We start from the raw sequence: 21,595 nt of genomic DNA, 5'->3' as shown, positions 1-21,595 counted from the left end.
CAGTAAGAACCCCTGGCGGGAAAGAGGTGAAGCACCCCAAACTCCTAACATAATAATTGAAGCAATCTCAAAACCAAAAGCAGCATTTCAGTTGTATCCGTTTACTGTTACTGCCATACCAAATTACCATAAATGTACCCATTTGTTGTCTCACGGCTCTGTAGGTCAGGAGTCTGGCACAGCACGCATGGTTCAGCTGATTCTCTACTTAGGACCTCACAAAGCTGAGGTCAAGGTATCCGCAGGGTTGCCTTCCTTTGTGGAGGCTCTGTGCACGAACCCACTTCCAAACTCATTCAAGTTGTTGGCAGAATGTAGTTCCATAAGGCTGTAGGACTGAGATCCCTGTTGCCTCGTTGGCTGTCATCTGGCAGCTGTTCTCAGCATCTAGAGGCCACCCATATTTCTTATGTAATGGCTTCCATCTTCAAAGCAACAGTGGCAGGTAGAATCCTTCTCATACATTGAATCTCTCTAACCTCCCTTTTGCCTCACATTTCCTCTGCTTCATCTTTCTGCCTTCCTCTTCTTTTAAGGGTGCAGGTGATTAAACTGGGCCCACCTGGATGATCCAGGATAATCACCCTACTTTAAGATCAGCTGATTAGTAACCTTAATTCCATCTGCAAAGTCCATTCACAGAAGTACCTAAATTAGTGTTTGGTTGAATGACCAAGGGATGGAAAGCTTGGGGGGAACACCTTTATAATTATCCCTGCCACACAGTGCATCTATTTTTTAATTACGGCTCTCAGCACCTGTCATATCCTCAGTTCTGGCTAAATTTTCACTTTTGCCCCAAATGTCCAGGCATTAAATTTTGCTCACTAAAATTCCTCTGCTCAAGGTCAGCCCCTTTCTAGCACTGTCTAACTGTGTATCATTGGGCAAGTTCCTAAACCTCTCTGATTCTCACTTTCCTCATATATAATAGAGATTTCTTACTCTACAGTATTATTCCAAGCATTAAATGAAAATATATTGAGTAAATTTTGAAAACTGTAAAATGAAGTACAAATGTTCATTGTATTACCTTATGTTCTAAATATATTTTTAAAAACAGAATGGAAAGTTTTTAAAAAGTGACAGAAGACAGCTAAGAACAATAACTGAGTGTTAATCTAAACTAGTATATATTTATTTTGATATGGTGATTTCTAAACCTCGTTGGAACTGAAGTCAGAAAACATGGGCTAGAGTCCACTCATTAGCTGGGTGACCTTGGTCACTTAATCATTAATCATTAATTTCTCTAGGCCTTTTTTTATCCCCTCATCTGTGAGATTAAAGTGTTTAACAAAAAGACCTCCAATATACCATTCAGCTCCGAAATTCTATGCTTTTATTTTATGCTCTTTCTTCAAGGTGTACTAAGAATCAGAGTTGCAAGAAGCAATCTATTTATAGTCAGCTCTTCACAAGATGACTGTAAAAATGCTTGAGACAAACTCATAATACTGGGACTAGAAATCTCTTCTAGGATAACCTGAAATATGCCTCTATATCCCAACAGGACTTTCAGTCTTTTATCATTATAATCAAGCATTTCTTTAACACTCAATTCGAAAATATTTAGCTAATGAACAGTTTTGGTTTAAAAATTCATATTATTTAATTGACTAGATGCTATTATGTTTCAGGAAGATATTAAACATGTTGCACCAATAAAAATTTGTCCTTGAATTCTGTTTCTAAAAGAAAAATCAAGCAGAAACATAAACTCTAATTCAATATTTGTGAACTTATGAATTTCTCCAATTTTTCAAAATTTCTACATTCAGTCATAACTTAAATGGTAAAATTTGCCTTTTCTCTCCCTAAGAATTCTGTTTTTATTCCAAACAAACCATGAAGATTAAGCTACATATCTTCAGTTATGCTCTCTTGAGTCACTAATGCATGCATTCAATTTAATTGAGTGTTCATCTATTCTGTGCCTCAAATCTGGAATACAGACTATTTTTATAAATTTTAGTTTTGAACTTTAAAAAGGCAACATGTTCCTCAAACTCCCTTTTGGTGGGTTTTCCAACAACAGGACACTCATATCCATTATAGTGCCGGTGGAGAACTTGAAGAGAACAGGATTGTGAATTTTCAAATGCCTTTGCATTTGAGAGGCACCTTGGAGAGCCCTGTTCCCTACAGGGGCCAGGCTAGAGGCAAAGAAACCACAATGCTGGCAGAGTGTGAGCACAAGTCCTTGTCATATTTGAGTTAGTGCTTCTTAAGGGGGAAAAAAAAGAGTGATTTTGACCGCACTGTGGTGGTCAACCAGCCTTTGCTTAAAGAAAATAATTTTCTTTGCCGTTGTAATCACCTAGGTTGCTGGAGCTGGCTGGGATTGAAGTCTCACAAGATGCTTGTGGCGTGCAGTGTATGGAGCTATAATGGGTGGCGTGTGTGTGATGGTTTCAGCCCCATGGATCAGAAGCAGTGTTGCAGTGGAAATGTTAGGCTGAGCGAGGCAGGATGCTGCTGGGCTCACATGCTCCACTTGCAGTTTTTTATCCAGAAGATGGCAGTTTGACTGGGGGCTGGACACAGCAGAGAAAGAGAGAGAGAGAGAGAGAGAGAGAGAGAGAGAGAAAGACACACACACAGAGAAAATAAGACAAGAGGGAAGCTGGGACTGAAAAAAGGAGGAAGAGATGCAAAGGTAGTAAGATAATAGCAGACCTTGAATTTGTTATTGGAATTGCAAGAAAAGAAGAAAAAAGTGAAACATAGGATAGGACACTCGTTGATTCATTGATTATTCATTCAACAAATTGAGCACCAGCTTTGTGCTCAGAACTGTGCTAGTCATTGAGGATATACCAGTGGACAGACACACTCCTTGCCCTTGAGGAACTTATATATAGTCTGCTAGGAAGGCCACTCTCAGAAGTGCATTCGAGGGTTCCTTATATGCCTAGCCTTGCTCAGAGAGAAACTTAGCTGACCAGGTGGGGTCCTCCAAGAATGCCCAAAAAGTATTCCTGTGAGTAATGGGTACTCCTCCCCTGAGCATAAGGCACTCCTGGTAGGCCTGCCTCACTGGGGTCTTTAACTGCCGAAGCTATGGTTTGAGGAAGCACTTTTCAATTTTCACAGTTTGGAAGACTTGGCAAACCACAGTTCATGGCTATTTCTACTAGCAGACTTGAATGTGTCAGGGGAAGGACAATTATAGGGTGACATATACATTATCCTTGAATGGAGTTGGAATAGTTTTGTAGGATACTCAAAGTATTTAGTCCTCTGTTATAAGGACTAAATACTTTGAGTATTTCGTTTAGTCCTCTGTTATAAGGCTGGGTGAGAGCAAAGCAGGACAAATTGGGAAGTAAGCTTTGGTGATCAGTTCCTCATGGTACTCTCCAGTTGAAGGTACACTCCCCTTCAACTGTCTCGACCATGTGGTGCCATATGGTGTGCTGTCCTGCATCAGACATCCTTTCCACAATACCAGCCTTACGTGTCCTGTATCTCAGTTCCAGATCTTGATAGGCAATAGGAAGCATCAAATAAACTTACTCATCCTGCACTGTCACTAGCAGACACCGGGCTTGGAGTAAGGTCTCCCTTTACCAGGTGACGTTAATCCCTCTGTGGGCTACGTGAGTTAGTAATGGGGGATTTCGGACACTCAGCCAGGACCAGGGAAAGGATATGGGCTTTGGGCTCTACTCAATTATTGGCTTATTCTAAAAATTCATAAATCTACAGGGGAAGGTTCTGATGTGTTCAGTGGGAGAAAAGGTGGAGGCATCTGGGGGCAGTTCTGGAAGCTTCTCTTTCTTCACACATGAAAAATCATTACTTAAGTCTTTTGAGTAGAAACTCTAACAGCTTAAAAGCAAATTCTGACTTGAATTGAAATATGTTTTTCATTCTAAAACTGGGAAAGCGTGCCTCATCTATAATCGTTTTTGTCAGATCCCCCTGCATCAAAAAGTGTGGCTTTTTCGACCAATCCCCGGATGAAAAGTGCTTTGAGTTTGAGAACCAACCCCTATCCCTTTTCTTTCACTATTTTGCCTTAAGCCTCCCCAAGAACCATTAAAAGGGGCAAACATCTGCTGCCCCTGTTGCTGGACTCCCAGTGATGGACTTGAAGGAGGGTGGCTAAAAGAATCCCAAGGTTATTCCTCTAATCACTCCTTGTTTAGGAAATAAAATTTTACTTATTTATTGGTTTATTTTTTTTTGGTCTTTTTTTTCAAATGGAAAGATAGGAAATGGAAACTTGAAATACTACTTAACATTTATCTTTATAAATATATTTATCTACATGTATATGTTAAATTTATTTAGAGATTATTTTAATGACAATTTGTGGGGTGTTTTACCATTCCCAAGGTCCTTCATACACATGTTCTCATTACACCCTTATAGTAGCTCTATAGGAGCAGATCCATTATTGCCTTTTTTTTTTTTCCTCCAGAAGAAAAGAAGAAAAGGTTCAAGTACATGCTCCCTGGATTGTGCCAGTCACTCAAAAATATTCTGTGCATATGTATATTCAAATATGTGTTCTTTCATATAACTCTTACAACAGCGCTGTAAAGTAGGTATTATTTGTATATTTATGTTTTTCCAAGTTGGACTCACCCAACTTTTAAACAGGGAAGCCAGGATCCAAAGCCCTTGTACTTTGGTTTTTTGGACCTAAAATTCCAGTGTTCTTGCTGCTATCCCAACCTTCCCCACTGAAGGCCAGCCTTGTTTGTTCTGGCCCTGGTGGCTGTTTCTTCTCAAAGTACCACTAACCTCTGTCTGTAGAAACAGCTGGCCTTGTTCCCAGTCATGGTCATAGCGTGTCTGCGTGGGAGGCACATTCGGCCAATATGGCAGATTCTCTCACTTAATAAGGAGCCAGGAGGATGCTTCACCTATTAGCACCACCACCCTGGCCCCTGCCGCCCCCAGCCTGACTTGGAAGGGTGCTGGTTGATCCCTCTCTTACCAAAGGCAGACATTTTGCTGCTTTTACCTATATGCAATCAATTATTGCTTACTGCTCCCCCATCACCTCGAGTGCATTTCTTTAACGTCATTTCATTCCGCCCCCAGACCTGGGAACCATAGGCCTGGGACTGCGAATTTCCGAGTCACTCCTTTATGTCATTCTGCCTGCTTCACTCTACTCAGTAAAATGTAGATTTTTGTCCCCAACACACACACACACACACACACACACACACACACACACACACACATCTCCTTCCCCACTCCCCTCCCACCTTTTTTTTTTTAACCTAGAAATGTTGGCTCCAGTAGGGTAGAAGACAAGGGATGTAAACGGGGGGAAAAATCAATGTCAGCCTCTGGCTATCATTTAAACCAAACAGAACCAACTTCTGTGGACATCTGATATTCTCAGGCTAAATTATGGGGTTAAAAGACTTGAAATTGAAGAAAGTACATTACAAAATATGTTTTATAAGCAATACTTTTGTGATTCCAATATTTTAAAAACATATATCTCTTATTTCTTGTCTCATCCTCCAAACTAGGAATAGCGTAAGCTAACTAAAAAACTCATATAAACCCCATCTGTATTAAAATACAGTAGCCCATTTCAAAGCCTGCACAAGTAAAGCCATTTTGCTTTTTAAATTTTGACCATTTTTAAGCAAATTCTTGCCAATGTTGTCAATTCTAGTCTTCACTGAGCATTTCAACATGGCGCCCAGAGGGCGCTTTCAAAGCTGACAACCATTTCCTATTTGTCAGGAACAAGAGGGAGGGGTTTTAAAGAAAACAAGGTCTCCCCCTTTCAGAGGTAGAAATAATAATAAAAATGACTCTACAGTCCAAAGGGCTGACAGGGAATTATATCCAAGAACAGGCAGTGAGGACCTAACAGGTCATGACAGCTCAGATATAGAAGTTATCTCCCCACAGTAGGGGTGGCCTCATTACCCACTTCTGGTCTAGTTTTGCTGCAACAGCCATGAGTGATGAGGCCACTCTTATCTCACAGAGACGAAGACCATATTCTCCAGCACTGTGACATGTTCATTCTGTGTAACCGCTTATGGCATAGATTTCATTTCTCAGCTACACACATGTGCATCACACACACACACACACACACACACACACACACACACACACACACAGCAGAATAAGAAAGAACTGCCTGTCTTTAAGTGACGTTCAAAGATGAATGTGGCACTACTGACAGATTAAAAGAGAAAATCTTTCCCCCAACACTGTAGGCACTTGAATGACTTTCAAAAAAACCAAATTCCTTTTCTCTTATTAATATGGTTTTCATACCGATTTAGCTCCCTATGCCAAAACATTTTAGAGATGGTAGCAGTACATATTAAAAACCAAAAGGTGACACCCCTTGTCTGTGAAGGGGAAAGCAAGCAGTTTCCTTGTCTAGAAAGTTCCAGTGCACTGGGTTGTCTCTGCCCCGTGAGCCACCCATGTCACAGAGCTGACAAAATGCACATTCTCAGGTTGGTTCTCTTCTAAAGCAGGGCTCCTGATGGGAGGCCCTGGTGACATGAAGAATGTGTAAGTCTTAGCCCTGCTTAAATCAACCAATTGTTCTATACTGTGCTTTCTCTTTTCGGTTTTAAATTATTTATTAAAAGCCACAACGCCTGTTAGGGCAACCTCATCAGGATGGAGAACATGGATTCAGTGACTTGTGCATAAAATCTGCAACTCAAATGAAAACTGTGGGGAAACTTCAAACACTGACAGAGAGGAGGAGCTCAGAAGTGAGGTGTTCCCCTTTCAGATTTTAATTCAGAAGAAGAAAAGGCTTGTAAATATTTTGGTTTTATTCTCCAAAATTTTTTTCTCTTTTAAAGGTAAACTGCTCTTAGAAATCCCCAATTTGGCTTTCCTCATAAAAATACAGGGAACCCTGCTTAGGGTTAGTTTTGTCCCTCCTTTAGGAGGTGCATGTGGGTTGTTTGGGAGATGAAGAAGGGCTAGCTGCTCTCTTTTTCTTTGCTTTGATGGATTCCTCCCCTCATAAACCATAGCTCAGCTCATAATTATAATGCAAAACAGCATCCCCACAGCCTGCTTGATGCATTTCAAATCTGAAGTTCCTTGAAGTTCCAAGGATTTTTAAATATTGATATTCATTAATTGTGTGGCTTTTTGTGACATAAATGCACATTACATACTTTCATATGCTGGAAACAGCTAAAAATGCCATGTCACAAATGTTTACATGGCTGTTATGGAAAACGGTGCCATGCTAATATATGTCTGCTTCTTAAATTCTGTTAGCAGTTGTAAGACAGTCAGATACCACCCGTGGGATCTTGTGCCCTCATGAAACACAATTACAATGAGAATATCTCATTATCTCATTGGCTTTAGCTTACTGCTCTGTTACCATGGTTTCAAATACACAGAGGAGTCTGAAACTAAGAGTGCTGCTAACAAAGAACATATCCTTGTACAATGACATCAGATCATGTTAGACAGAATAGACTTAATTAAATACCCCCTGATGGAGGCCAAAATGCAGAAGTTGGGTCTACTTTTTAAAAAGGAAACCAGCCATTTAAATGCGTTCTACTTAATTTACTTGGGGATTTCGTATTCCTTTCTGACAGCAACTACAATAATAAAAACAAACCGGACTCAGATCCCATTTAATATTCACTGCTAGTGATGAAAAGTTAAGGAAATGGGGAAGAGAAAGACAACTGTCAGAAGAGAATGATGTCAAATGTGGTTTTCTTGGCTGCTGAGCCAATCACCCCTCATACTAAGAACCTGGAATAGTTCTGAGGGTGCAGAAGACTAGACACCCTGCTTGGGACATGTCTATGCAACTCAAAGCACGAGTTCCAGCCTTCCCAAACGAGATCTGATTCTCAGATACTTCTTTCACCCTCTTTTCTGACATGAGTGTCTAACTTGGCAGAACTGGAACTATATTATTTTTCATGATGGGAAACAAGTTGGTTTTATTAGAAAGGAAATAACAACTTTGGGCTCTTGGACTTCTGACTGCAGTGTAGCTTGCCATGGTTTGATAGATTTCCAGTCCCTGGCTTACTGTGCCCTGAGGAAAGTGCCTCATGACTCCTTCCAACGCGGCTTTTGTTTAAGCAAACCTTTAAAATATACCTCGGTACAAGAAATCATTTAGGCCTCAGAGTTATCCTAGTGTTTAACCATTTTCTCCCAAAGATCTAAAACAGTAGCTTCATTTTTCTTTGTTGTAAAGTTAATTTCCCTGTAATTGAAATCTCCTTTGTAATGTGAAGTTATCCTAGTGTTTAACCATTTTCTCCCAAAGATCTAAAACAGTAGCTTCATTTTTCTTTGTTGTAAAGTTAATTTCCCTGTAATTGAAATCTCCTTTGTTAATGTGAAGTTTGTCCCTTCCCCCATTCCCCCCCCCCCACAGGAATCATAGCAGTAAAAAAAAATTTAAATCACTTATAGGCCCTGGAGACTATCAGGTGACATAATGTGACAATAATGACATCCCTAGTGGTGTTAATTGATTTTGTCCTGGTTGAGGGTAATTTGACTTCCACAGTGACTGGCGGATCATGGACTTACTGATTGGTCTTCCTAGGTAGTATTACCATTAATGAACAGAAAACACACTTTCCTCTTTAAAAGATACTGGTAATTATGGGGAAGGGAAGATGGAAAGCCATAGGTTCTTAATCGTTTAAGGAGAGTTAATTCTGAGCTGTTTGCATTAAAAGGGGATATATGGCAAAAGACTGTGAATTAGCAATTCAGAGTTTCACTCCATAAAATCCAGCTGCTTTTATGCTACCTTAGGAAGAGTCAAGTGATTTGTAAAGTGCGCTTTAACAGAAAAAAATAGCAATTGGCAGTCGCATGTGCTGTGTGATTAAAAGTGATACATCATCTGTCACGCTGGCTTACTTTATTGGTCTACATTCCTTTCTTTATGGCTTCTAATTGGTATGATTTACAAAATATTTTTAAGATGAAAAACATATCTTATTCGAAATTGTGTGTGTGTGTGGAATAAGATATTCAGATAATTTTGATTTTCAGAAGAGTTGGAGAGATTTGGGAGTCATTTGTGTAAAAATCAAATAAATGAGGCTATGTAAATAGAAATGATTTTACCCATATTAAAGGCAATATTATTCTCCATATCACCAAGCTGAAAACTTTGGAGGCATCTCAATTCATTTCTCACTCATTGAGTTCAACTGGTTATCAAGTCCTATCCATCCTGTCAGACCTGGGGATATTCTGCCTGCAGGCACCAGTTCTGCAGTTGCAACTGCAGAGCAGTTGCTTATGGCTGGTATCCATTATGATGGTTAAACATCTGTGTCTGCAAGTTGTTAAATATTTTGTATAGCAACCCTGCATCCTACCATTTAAATATCTTTTGAATCTGCCCCTTTATATCTATTGATGTGCTACTGACCTCAGTCAGATTTTCGTTTCCTCTAACCTAGACTCTAAGAATAGACTTTAATTTTTTAGGGTGATTATCAGCTAGTAATTCTTTTCTTTTTCTCTAGTAATAGACTTTCAACTGGACTTTTTTACTCCAATCTCCTCCTACTCTAATCCATGATCTACACTTTAGTTTATATTTTATATATTTGTATAAACTGTTTTATATCCTTATAATTTAAAATATATTTATATAAACTATTTTTAAAAAGTAGAAGTACAGAGTACATATAGGAAAGTGCACAGATCGTGAGTCTACAACTGTATTGTTTTGGAACAGGTTCCCTAGAAGCAGAACCCGAGAGAGGGATTTTTATGTATGTGATTTATTGAGGAGTGCACTCAGCTGAAACTTGTAAGAGAACAGATGAAGGAGGAGAAGTGGCAGACTAAGTTGTAAAGAGCTGGGAAGGCTCTGAGATTTTACTTTATCTGCAAGCTAACAGTAGCAACAGTAGCAGCCAGAGTAGCAGCATTTGTACCGGTTCCCCGAGCCATAATTCCCATCAGATGATACAAATATTGCCAGGTAATACTGCACAAGTAGTGGGTTGTCACAGGATAGGAGCGCAACTTTAGGGAAACTGAATCTTTTATAACGGGCGGTAGCCTGTCTGAACTTTGCCCTGGAAGGAGATATTATATTTATTATATGGGACGGTAAACAAACCTACCCTTTCTTCCAGGAAGATACTATTTTTACCTTTCAAGGATGATTACTATACAGATATTCTTGTGAGGACCATGCAAAACAAAGGCAGTCAGTGCCTCTGGTTCACAAGAGGTGCAGAAATTTGAAAGACGTCTGGGGAATTGTCTCCCCACAGAAGGATGCAGGTCCAGCTAAAGTCTAGCCTCACTGTGATCCCAAGGGGCCTGGCCTTTTGCACTTCCATATCACTTGACCTTTGGCTGTCGATCACCCTGATAGGAAGGTACAACCTTGGGAGTATTTCCAAGGGAAACCACTTCTTTTAATTCTCAGAACAAGGGTGCAGCTGTGAACTGCTAGTAGCCACCACTTATAGCAGTTGAGGAAAGGATACATTCAGTAAAGGGGATCTGTGTGGGACACCAATAGTGTTTATTACATTGATTAATTATCACAAAGTGAATATGCTCTGGTAACTGCAGCCCAGAATAAGAAACGGAGCATTGCCAACACCCAGACATCCCCTTTTATGCCTCTCCCAGGTTATAATCCACCCATGCCTCCCTAAATATAACTACTACCCCAACGTCTAGCACCTTGGATTGGTGCCTGTTGTTGAGCTTTACACGGCTCAAATCATACAGTATGTACTCCTTTATGTCTGGTGTTTCTCATTCAACATTATTTTTGAGAGATTCATCCATATTGATGTGTGTAGCTGATTCATTTTCATTGCTGTATAGGTTTCCATTTTGTGGAATTTATCCTTTCTTCTGTTAATAAGAATTTAGTTCATTGCAGTTTTTGTCTATTATGACTAAAGCTCTGTAGTATTGACTTTATTTTCACATTTCTGCTGAATGTATATTTTAGAGTGGACTTGTTGATTCATAGGCTATGCATATGCTTAGATTTAGTCCCTGCTGTCAACCACTTTTCCAAAGTGGTTGTCCTAATTTATACTCCAGCCAGCAGTGTAGGAATGTTTCGTTTACTTCATGGCTTTGCCAACCCTTGATCTGTGTTGATCTTTTACATTTTAGCCATTTTGATGGGTAAATATGTAGTTGTTTCTCATTGTGTTTTTAATTGGTATGTCTCTGATGACTCACAAGGCTGAGCACTTTTTCATACACTTGTTGTCCATTTGGATATCTTTTTCTGAAGTGCTTGTTCCAAATGTATTGCTCATTTTCCTGTGTTGTCTTTTTCTTAAAGATTTGTTGGAGTTTATCTTAAAATTACATGTGTCTTCAACTTCTAAATTTTAATACAAATTATATTTTTTACATTTCCTGAAAAAATGAAAGGACCTTAGAACTCTTTAACTCCATTAATCCATCCAATTTTTTGTGATTCCAATGTGGCAACGTATTCTCTTTTTTTATTTTTTATTTTTGTGAAGAACTCTCCTTTTGTCTAAAGAACTTCTTTTATATATTTCTTTTAACGTGGGACCTGGTAATGATAAATAATCTCACCTTTTGTCTTATTGTTTTTAACTTTATTTCACCTTTTTTGGGACAATGTTTATGAGGTATATTTATATACAATAAAAGTCACCAATTTTAAGTGTGTAATTTAATGAGATTTGACAGATATATGCATTTGTATAACCACCACAATAATCACAATGTAAAACATTTCCATTTCCCTTGTGTCTTTCCATAGTCAATCCTCTCCCCACAACCCCACTCCTTAGCAATCATTGATCTGCTTTCTGTCCCTTAAGTTTGCCTTTTCTAGGATTTCATATATATAGAATCATAAAATACACAGTATAGTATCTGTCTTTTACTTAGCATAATGCTTTGAGAGTCATCCATGTTACTGTATGTATCAATAGTATGCTCCTTTTTATATTGCTATGTATGAGTAGTTTTTTAAAAATTGTGCTATGTGTATCACTGGTTCATTTATTTTTATAATTTTATATACCATAATTTATTTATCCATTTACCAAGTGATGGGCATTTGGGTTATTTCTGGTTTTCGGCTATTATGAATGAAATTGCTATGATCATTCACCTGCAAGGTTTTTTTTTTTTTCCTTTATACAAAAATGAACATATGCTTTTATTCCTCTTGGGTAAAAAACACAAGATATGATTGTTGAGTTTGATGGTACCTGTATGTTTAACTGTCTAAGAAACTGCCAGACTGCTCTCCAAAATGGCTGTACAAGTTTGCTTTCCTACCAGCAGTGTATGAGAGCTTCAGTTGTTTCATATCCTTGCCCACACTTGGCATTTTCAGTCTTAAATTTTAGCCATTCTAGTGGGTATGTAGCATCTCACTGTGATTTTAAATTAATTTCCCTGATGACTAATGAAGCTGAGAAACTTTTCATGTGTTTATTTGCCATTTGTATATCTTCTTGGTTGAAGTATCTGTTCAAGTCATTTGCCCACTTAAAAAATTGGGCTGGGACTTCCCTGGTAGCACAGTGGTTAAGAATCTGCCTGCCAATGCAGGGGACATGGGTTTGAGCCCTAGTCTGGGAAGATCCCACATGCCACGGAGCAGCTAAGCCCATTTGCCACAATTACTGAGCCTGCACTCTAGAGCCTGTGAGCCACAACTACTGAGCCCACGCTCCTAGAGCCCGTGCACTGCAACGAAGAGTAGCCTCCGCTCACCACAACTAGAGAAAGCCTGCACCCAGCAACAAAGACCAAACGCAGCCAAAAATAAATAAATAAATTTATGGAAAAAAATTGGGTTGTTTCTCTTATTATTAATGCATTGTAAGAGTTTTTTTCTTAATGTATTCTGGATATAATTCTTCATCAGATGTAAGTTTTGCAGATAGATTCTCCTAGTCTGAGCTGCCTTTGCATTTTTCTTAATAGTGTCATTTGAGAGCAAAAATTTCAATTTTAATAAAGTCCAATTTATCAATTTTTCCTTTATGTTTTATATTTTTGTTTCTTATTCAAGAAATCTCTGACCTTTGATTCAAGGGCATCCTTGAATTAAATGTCAGCTTTCTTCCATGAGTGTCATAGCTTCAGCTCTCACACGTAGGTTTTTGTTCATTTCAAGTTTTTTTTTGGCTGCATTGGGTCTTTGTTGCTGCACACCGGCTTTTTCTAGTTGTGGCGAGTGGGAGCTACTCTTCGTTGCGGTGAGCAGGCTTCCCATTGCAGTGGCTTCTCTTGTTGTGGAGCACGGGCTCTAGGTGTGCGGGCTTCGGTAGTTGTGGTACGCAGGCTCTAGAGCACAGGCTCAGTAGTTGTGGCTCACGGGCTTAGTTGCTCTGCGCCAGGTGGGATCTTCCCAGACCAGGGCTCAAACCTGTGTCCCCTGCATTGGCAGGCAGATTCTTAGCCACTGAGCCACCAGGGAAGTCCTCAAGCTAATTTTTGTATGTGTTGTTTAGTAAGGGTCAAGATTTATATTTTTGCGCATATATATCCAAATATTCTACACCGTTGATTGCAAAAGTTATCATATATCCATTGAAATATTCTGGCATTTTTCTTGAAAATCAGTTGACCATATGTATATGTGCGTCTATTTCTGGACTCTTTATTCTGTTCCATGTCATACGTTTATTCTTATGCCAATACCACGCTGCATTCTCATTACAGTAAGTCTTGAAATCCCCAAATCGTCAATTTTTTAAAACAAGTTTGTTTTGGCTATTCTAGGCCCTTTGCATTTCTATGTAAATTGTAGAATCTGCTTGACAATTTCTGCAGGAAAAAAAATTTAAAGGATTGACAGGGTTTTGAGAAGGAGGAAGGATTTTGTTGAATTTATAGATCAGCTTGGGGAAAATGGACATCTTAATAATATTGAGTGTTCTAATCCAGAAATATGGTATAGCTCTCTACTTAGGTCTTTTTTAGTTGAAGTGTAGTTGACATATAATATCATGTTAGTTTTAGGTGTACAACATAGTGATTCAACATTTAAATACATTATGAAAATATCACCATGTTAAGTCTAGTAACCATCTGTCACCATACCAAATAGTTACAATCTTATTGACTATATTCCTTGTGCTGTATATTAAATCCCTGTGACTTATTTATTTTATAACTGAAAGTCTGTACCTCTTAATCACCTTCACCTATTTTACCCAACCCCCCACCACCATCCTCTCTGGCAACCACCAATTTGTTATCTGTATCTATGAGTTTGTTCTGTTCTTTAGATTCCACATATACATGAAATCATACAGTATTTGTCTTTCTTTGTCTGACTTATTTCACTTAGTATAATATCCTCTAGATCCATTTATGTTGCTGCAAATAGTAAGATTTCATTCTTTTTTATGGATGACTAATAGTCCATTGTGTGTGTCTGTGTTTGTACACTTTGGTTGCTTCCAAATCTTGGCTATTGTAATAATGCTGCAATGAACATAGGGGAGCATATGTTTTTGTTTTCTTTGGGTAAATAGCTGAAGTAGAATGGTTGGATTGTATGGTAGTTCTATTTTACTTTTTATTGAAGTATAGTTGATTTACAACGTTGTGTTAGTTTCAAGAGTACAGCAAAGTGATTCAGTTATGTGTATATATATTCTTTTTCCCTTATAGGTCATTACAAAGTATAGTTCTCTGTGCTATAAAGTAGGTCCTTGTTGTTTATATATTTTATATATAGTAGTATGTATATGTTAATCCCAAACTCCTAATTTATCCCTCCCCCACCCTTTCTCCTTTGGTAACCATAAGTTTGTTTTCTATGTCTGTGGGTCTATTTCTGTTTTGTATATAAGTTCATTTGTATCCTTTTTTTTTTGATAGTTCTGTTTTAATTTTTTGAGAAACCTCCATACTGTTCTCTATAGTGGCTATACCAATTTACATTCCTACCAACAGTGCAAGAGGGTTTCTTTTTTTCCCACATCCTCACCAACACTTATTACTTGTTGTCTTTTTGACATTTTAACAATATTAATTCTTTCAATCCATGAGCACAGAATGGTTTCTGTCCCATTATCTTTTCAAACATTGCTTTTAAAAATACTCTCTATCCTATTCTTCTTGGACTACAATTACATGTATATTAGATATATTCAGTAAGTCTCATACGACTCCTCCTCTTTTCTGTATTTTCTAGCCTTCAAACTGCTTCAAGCTGCACACTTTTTGCTAATTTATATTTCAGGTCATTAATTTTCTCCTCAGCTATGTTTCAAGTTCTAAATTGACTATTTGAGAGACTTCCCTGGCGGTCCAGTGGTAAAGAATCTGCCTTCCAATGCAGGGGACGCCGGTTCGATCCCTGGTTGGGGAACTAAGATCCCACATGCCTTCGGGCAACTAAGCCCACGTGCCACAACTACTGAGCTCTCACACCTCAATGAGAGAGCCTGCATGCCACAAACTACAGAGCCCACATGCTCTGGAGTCCATGCGCCACAACTAGAGAGAGAAAACCCACATACCACAACTAGAGAGAAGCCTGCACACTGCAATGAAGACCCAATGCAGCCAAAAAAATAAATAAATAAATATTTTAAAAAATAATAAAATGCCTATTTGATTCTTTCAAAAGTCGATTCCATATCTCTGATAAAATAATCTTGTCATCTCTTTTCACAGTTATTTTAAATTCCAGATTACGTATGGCTTTGTTTTTATTTTTCGCCTTTTTTTTTTATCCTTGCTATACCAGATAATTTTTGACTGAGTTACAGACATTGGGTATGATAATTTGTACAGGCTAATTCTCCTCCAGAGAATTTTCTTTAGCTTCTAGCAGGCATCAGGAGCATGCAACTTTAACCCATTGAGTGATTGATCTGATTTAAGGCTGAGTTTCAGTGTTTACAAGTCATGACTTATTTCTGATTCAGCCTTATTCTTGAGTTTAATCAATGTAGGATCCCAACAAAAAGTCTGATTTTTACCATGCCCTCTCTACTTAGCAAACCTTCACTTCCAATTTTTCTTGGGTTGGCCAAAAGTTTCGTTCTTTTTTTTTCCCGTAAGATGGCTCTAGTAGCGCTTAGTTGTCTTTAACTTCATTAGAAACAATTTTGTTAGATTGTATTTTGACAGCTGTCATATCAGTGTGTATTTAAAAGAAGGCTTATCAAAATTGGGGAATTTTTGTGTAGCCATTTTAATACTGAAGATGGAAGAAAAAAGCAGCATTTTCGGCATATCATGCTTTATTATTTCAAGAAAAGTAAAAACACAACTGAAACGCAAAAAAAGATTTGTGCAGTTTATGGAGAAGGTGCTGTGACTGATTGAATGTGTCAAAAGTGCTTTGCGAAGTTTCGTGCTGTAGATTTCTCGCTGGACGATGCTCCGCGGTCTGGTAGACCAGTTGAAGTTGATAGCGATCAAATTGAGACATTAATTGAGAACAATCAACATTATACCACGTGGGAGAGAGCCAACATACTCAAAATATCCAAATCGAGCATTGAAAATCATTTCCACCAGCTTGGTTATGTTAATCGCTTTGATGTTTGGGTTCCACATAAGTTAAGTGAAAAAAACCTTCTTGACCATATTTCCATATGTGATTCTCTACTTAAACGTAATGAAAACGTTCCATTTCTAAAACAAATTGTGACGGGTGATGAAAAGTGGATAGTGTTCAATAATGTGGAATGAAAGAGATCATGGGGCAAGCGAAATGAACCAACACCAACCACACCAAATGCTGATCTTCATCCAAAGAAGGTGATGTTGTGTATATGGTAGGATTGGAAGGGAGTCCTCTGTTACGAGCTCCTTCTGGAAAACCAAACAATTAATTGCAACAAGTACTGCTCCCAATTAGACCAACTGAAAGCAGCACTCGACGAACAGCGTCCGGAATTAGTCAACAGAAAATGCATAATCTTCCATCAGGATAATGCAAGACCACATGTTTCTTTGACCCAGGCAAAACGTCCGGAATTAGTCAACAGAAAATGCATAATCTTCCATCAGGATAATGCAAGACCACATGTTTCTTTGACGACCAGGCAAAAACTGTTACAGCTTGGCTGGGAAGTTCTGATTCATCCACTGTATTCACCAGACATTGCACCTTTGGATTTCCATTTATTTCAGTCTTTACAAAATTCTCTTAATGGAAAAAATTTCAATTCCCTGGAAGACTATAAAAGGCACCTGGAACAGCTCTTTGCTCAAAAAGATAAAAACGTTTTGGGAAGATGGAATTATGAAGTTGCCTGAAAAGTGGCAGAAGGTAGTAGAACAAAAGGGTGAATACGTTGTTCAATAAAGTTCTTGGTGAAAACGAAAAATGTGCTTTTATGTTTACTTAAAAACTGAAGGCACTTTTTGGCTAAGCCAATATATCTCCAGCACCATAAGACAATTGATAGCCTCTTAGTTGACACTTTGTTTAGCTTTTTTTAATAACAGAATTTATATTTTAGAGTAGTTTTAGGTTCACAGAAAAATTGAGTGGCAAATACAGAGAGTTCCCATATATACCCTTACTCTCACATACATATAAAGCATCCCCTATTATTAACATCTTGCATTAGTATGGTACATTTGTTACAGTTGATGAGCTAATATTGACACATTATTATTAACATCCATAGTTTACATTAGGGTTCCCTCTTTACATTGTATAGTATAGGGGTTTTGACAAGTGTATATTGCCATATAGCCATTATAGTATACAGAATAGTTGCACTGCCCTAAAAATCCCGTGTTCCCTTTATTCATCACTCCATCCCTCTCCCCACGTTCCTGCCAACCACTATCTTTTTACTGATTCCATAGTTTTGCCTTTTCTAGAATATCATATAGTTGGAATCATATGGTATGTAGTCTCTTCAGGTAGGTTTCTTTCATTTAGCAATACATATTTAAGATTCTTCTGTGTCTTTTATGGCTTTATAGCTCATTTCCTTTTATTTGCTTAATAATATTCCATTCTATGGATGTTCCACAGTTTGTTTATCCATTCACCATTGAAGACCATCTGGTCGCTTCCAAGTTTTGGGTATTAGTAACTGCTATAAACATTTGTGTACCATGTTGTGTGTGTGTGTGTGTGTGTGTGTGTGTGTGTGTGTTTACATGTAAGTTTTCAACTTCTTTGGGTAAGAGTATGGTAAGGGGTTGTATGGTAAGAGTGTGTTCAGTTTTGCAAGAAACTGCCAAACTGTCTTCCAAAGTGATTGAACAATGTTGCATTCTCACCAGCAATAAACGATGAGAGTTCCTATTACTCTACATCCTAGCCACCATTTGGTGTTTTCAATGTTTCAGATTTCTGCCATTCTAAATAGGTATTTAGTGGTATCTCATTGTTATTTTAAGTTGCAATTCCCTAATAACATATGATATTGAGCATCTTTTCATATGTTTACTTGCCATCTATATATCTTCTTTGGTGAAGTGTCTCTTCAAATAAAGTCCCCCTTTTAAAATTAGATAGTTTGTTTTCTTATAGAGTTTTAAGAGTTGCTTATGTATTTTGGGTATCATTCCTTTATCAAATATGTTTTGTGAGTATCTTCTCCCAATCTCTGCTTGTCTTTTCATTCTCTTAACAGTGTCTTTCACAGAGTAAAGTTTTTAATTTTAATGAAGTCCAACTTATCAATTTTTTATTTCATAAACATGCTTTTTGGTATTGTATCTTAAAACATTATCCCTAAACCCAGGGTCAGGTAGATTTTCTCCTCTGTTACCTTCAAAATTTTTTAGTTTTTGTTTTACATTTAGGTCTATGATTCTGCTTAGCTTTTAAAATTATCTGCCTACATAGCTTGCAGACCATCAAATAACCTTTGATAAGAAAGGATTTTAGACTATTGTTTTCACTTTTCTTCCATTCCCTTCTTTCCAGAATCTTGACCCCTCAAGTCTTGACTGCCTTGGTACCCCTGAACTCCAATTTTTTGTCTCTCCAAACCTATAAGATTCCTTGAAAGCTGTACTTAGTTTCTTTGTCTTTTAGCATCTGCTTTTCCCTCTCCACCCAAGATGTTTATGAACTGGAAGTTCCTTGAGGGAAAAAGAAGTGTAGAACATCATGTTTACTTCAACAGTTTCCCTTCTTTCTGACACCTTGGTTCTTCAAGTCCTGGGTGATTTGGTAGCTCTACAGTGTGTCCAAAACTTTAAAAAAAATGTTAAATATATCTTTTCTCGTTATTCTTGACAAAATGATTGATGTGTTATGAGTCAGTCTTCCGAAACTGGAACGTACGGTTTAAAACACAGTTCACACATATCTCCCTTGCCTAAAATACTTTGAAGGCTCGCCACCGCCTGCAGATCTGGCATACGTGGAGTAGCATTGCCTGTGATATCCTTTATACACTGGATCATGCCAGCGTTTCTGGGCCAGTCCCCACCTCATACATGTGATTGTCAGGCAATATTATAATTCTCAATGTTTTCTCATGTTTCGTGGGCTTTGCCCGTGTTCTTCCTTTTACCAACAACAACATTCTTCTGATGGTCCTCCAAATTACCTAACTGCTCATCCTTCTACCCCAAATCAAATATCACCTTTTCTGGGAAACATTCCCTGACCTCTCTTTTTAGGCAGAATTAACACTTTTCTCATCCATATTCTCATTGATTATTTTACAGACCCCAATCACAGTAGTTTTCACACTGCATTTGGTTAATCATTTGTGTCTCTTTTTACTTTAGACTGTGAACATTTCTGTCATTAGGGCACAGCAGGACATGGAATATAATGGGAGCTTAATAGATAACTGTTGAATGAATAAGTATATGAACTTGAATAAGTATATTAAATCATCTGGTTTAATCTCACTATAGTTTCTTACTTTCTTATGTTTTCTTCACATATTTCTCAGCAATAACGTTACTTCATTCACCTAAGTTTTTTTCATTCAGCATTTACTGATCACCAAGCATTTGTCAGGCGCTTATCTAGGAAACACAGGAAACACAGTAATGAACAAGATAGAATCATTTATTGGCCTCACAGGACTTCTCATCTAGAGGTGTTAAGCAATTCTTTGAAAACATGCTTCTCATGTTGTTTGGCAGAAAGTAGTTTCAGCCAGAACACTTCCTTCTTGGCTTTCTTTCTTTACTCTTTGTCCTAGATCTGTTAAGCTAAATGTCATTATTTGCAGCATTTTTACTCCTAACTATTATTGCACCCTATATACCACGGAAAACAGAAGGGCTCGCACGCTGAGACTTCCTATCTCTAAGAGCGATTAAAATATTTTAGGTAGATCCTGTCAGTCAAGTCACAGAGAGTGTTTCATTAATCAACATCATTATTTTATCTTCATTTTAAGTGACAAGAATGTCAAATCTTTTATGTTAATTGATATTGTCAATTGAAATGTTGATAAAAGTCTTTCATTTGGTGCCAAATAGCTATTTTGATGTTTGGACCTTTTTTTCTCGTTGAATTGACTAAATTTGGAGGGCGAAGGCATGGAGGGTGTTGGATATCTGAACTCTATAGTAATTTCATCATATGTAGCAATAAAAATAAAATCTAGAAACTATTATTTCAAATACTTGTAAGTTTTCTATGTAAAATTGTAATTTTTTGTTCAATTTACTACATATTCCATATTCATGGAAGTAAAGATTAGAGGCTATGGAAGAATTTTTTCTGAAAATAATTTCCTAAATTTTCAATTTAAAGCATATAAAATTTAAATTATGGTTTTAAAATTCTTACACTTAATAATTCTTATAGTATTTTATTTTAATTGACCCATAAACCTAAAAATAATCATTGCCTTTTTCAGATCTGTATTTACCATATTTGTAACACATGAAGCAAACAAAGCTTGGGAAATTTGTAGTTTTGCTATATAAACTACACATTGTCTAAGCTAAAGTTCTCATTATTTCTAATAATAAAAGCTGTGCTTAAGATTTTAAACACTGCTCAAGAATATAACTGAGAGCTTTAAAAAAATGTGTTTAAGTCAGCATACAATTATTAGAAGAACCACACAGGGCATCTTTTACAAGTTGGGGAGAAAATAGCTGACCCCAGAGTTTGTAAAGGTTTCTTTACATTAAAACATTAAAGTGCTATCTATGGGAGAAATAGAAAAATCATACCAAAATATTTGAGGGACAGTAAATAGTGGGTGTTGGAGAAAGGAAACAGTTCTGGAAAGAGTAAGATGTCTCTAAAACATACACAAGTAACACCTTTCTTCAGATTTTATACTAATCACTTTGGGTAAGTTAACATTTGATAGTCAGTTTCACCATGATGACACTACAAAGGCGGCCAAGGAATGGGACCCAGTGAAGCCGTAGTATAGAAGACGGACCCAGAGTAAGCTTGTATGTGTGTGGTGGTGGGCGGATGCAGTTCTGCACACAGATGTGTAAGAAAATGAGATGCGAGTGCAAGAAAAATACAACTTATCACAGAGCACTGTGCGGTTCACTTCTCAGCTGCAAGAAAACTGCAAAGCCTCATTTGGCCACAGGGATACTCAGTACCAAAGAGCCTGTGTGGGCCAGGGAAATCAACTAGCACACATTGTTTAGAAGCTGCAGAAAAGATAATAGACTGTGACTTGTGGAATATTTACAGTTC

This window comes from Lipotes vexillifer, unplaced genomic scaffold (assembly GCF_000442215.2).
Source record: "Lipotes vexillifer unplaced genomic scaffold, Lipotes_vexillifer_v1.1 scaffold1207, whole genome shotgun sequence".
In the NCBI taxonomy this organism is placed as follows: domain Eukaryota; kingdom Metazoa; phylum Chordata; class Mammalia; order Artiodactyla; family Lipotidae; genus Lipotes; species Lipotes vexillifer.
The sequence above is the reverse complement of the archived record's forward strand: the minus strand, read 5'-3'. Positions refer to the sequence as shown.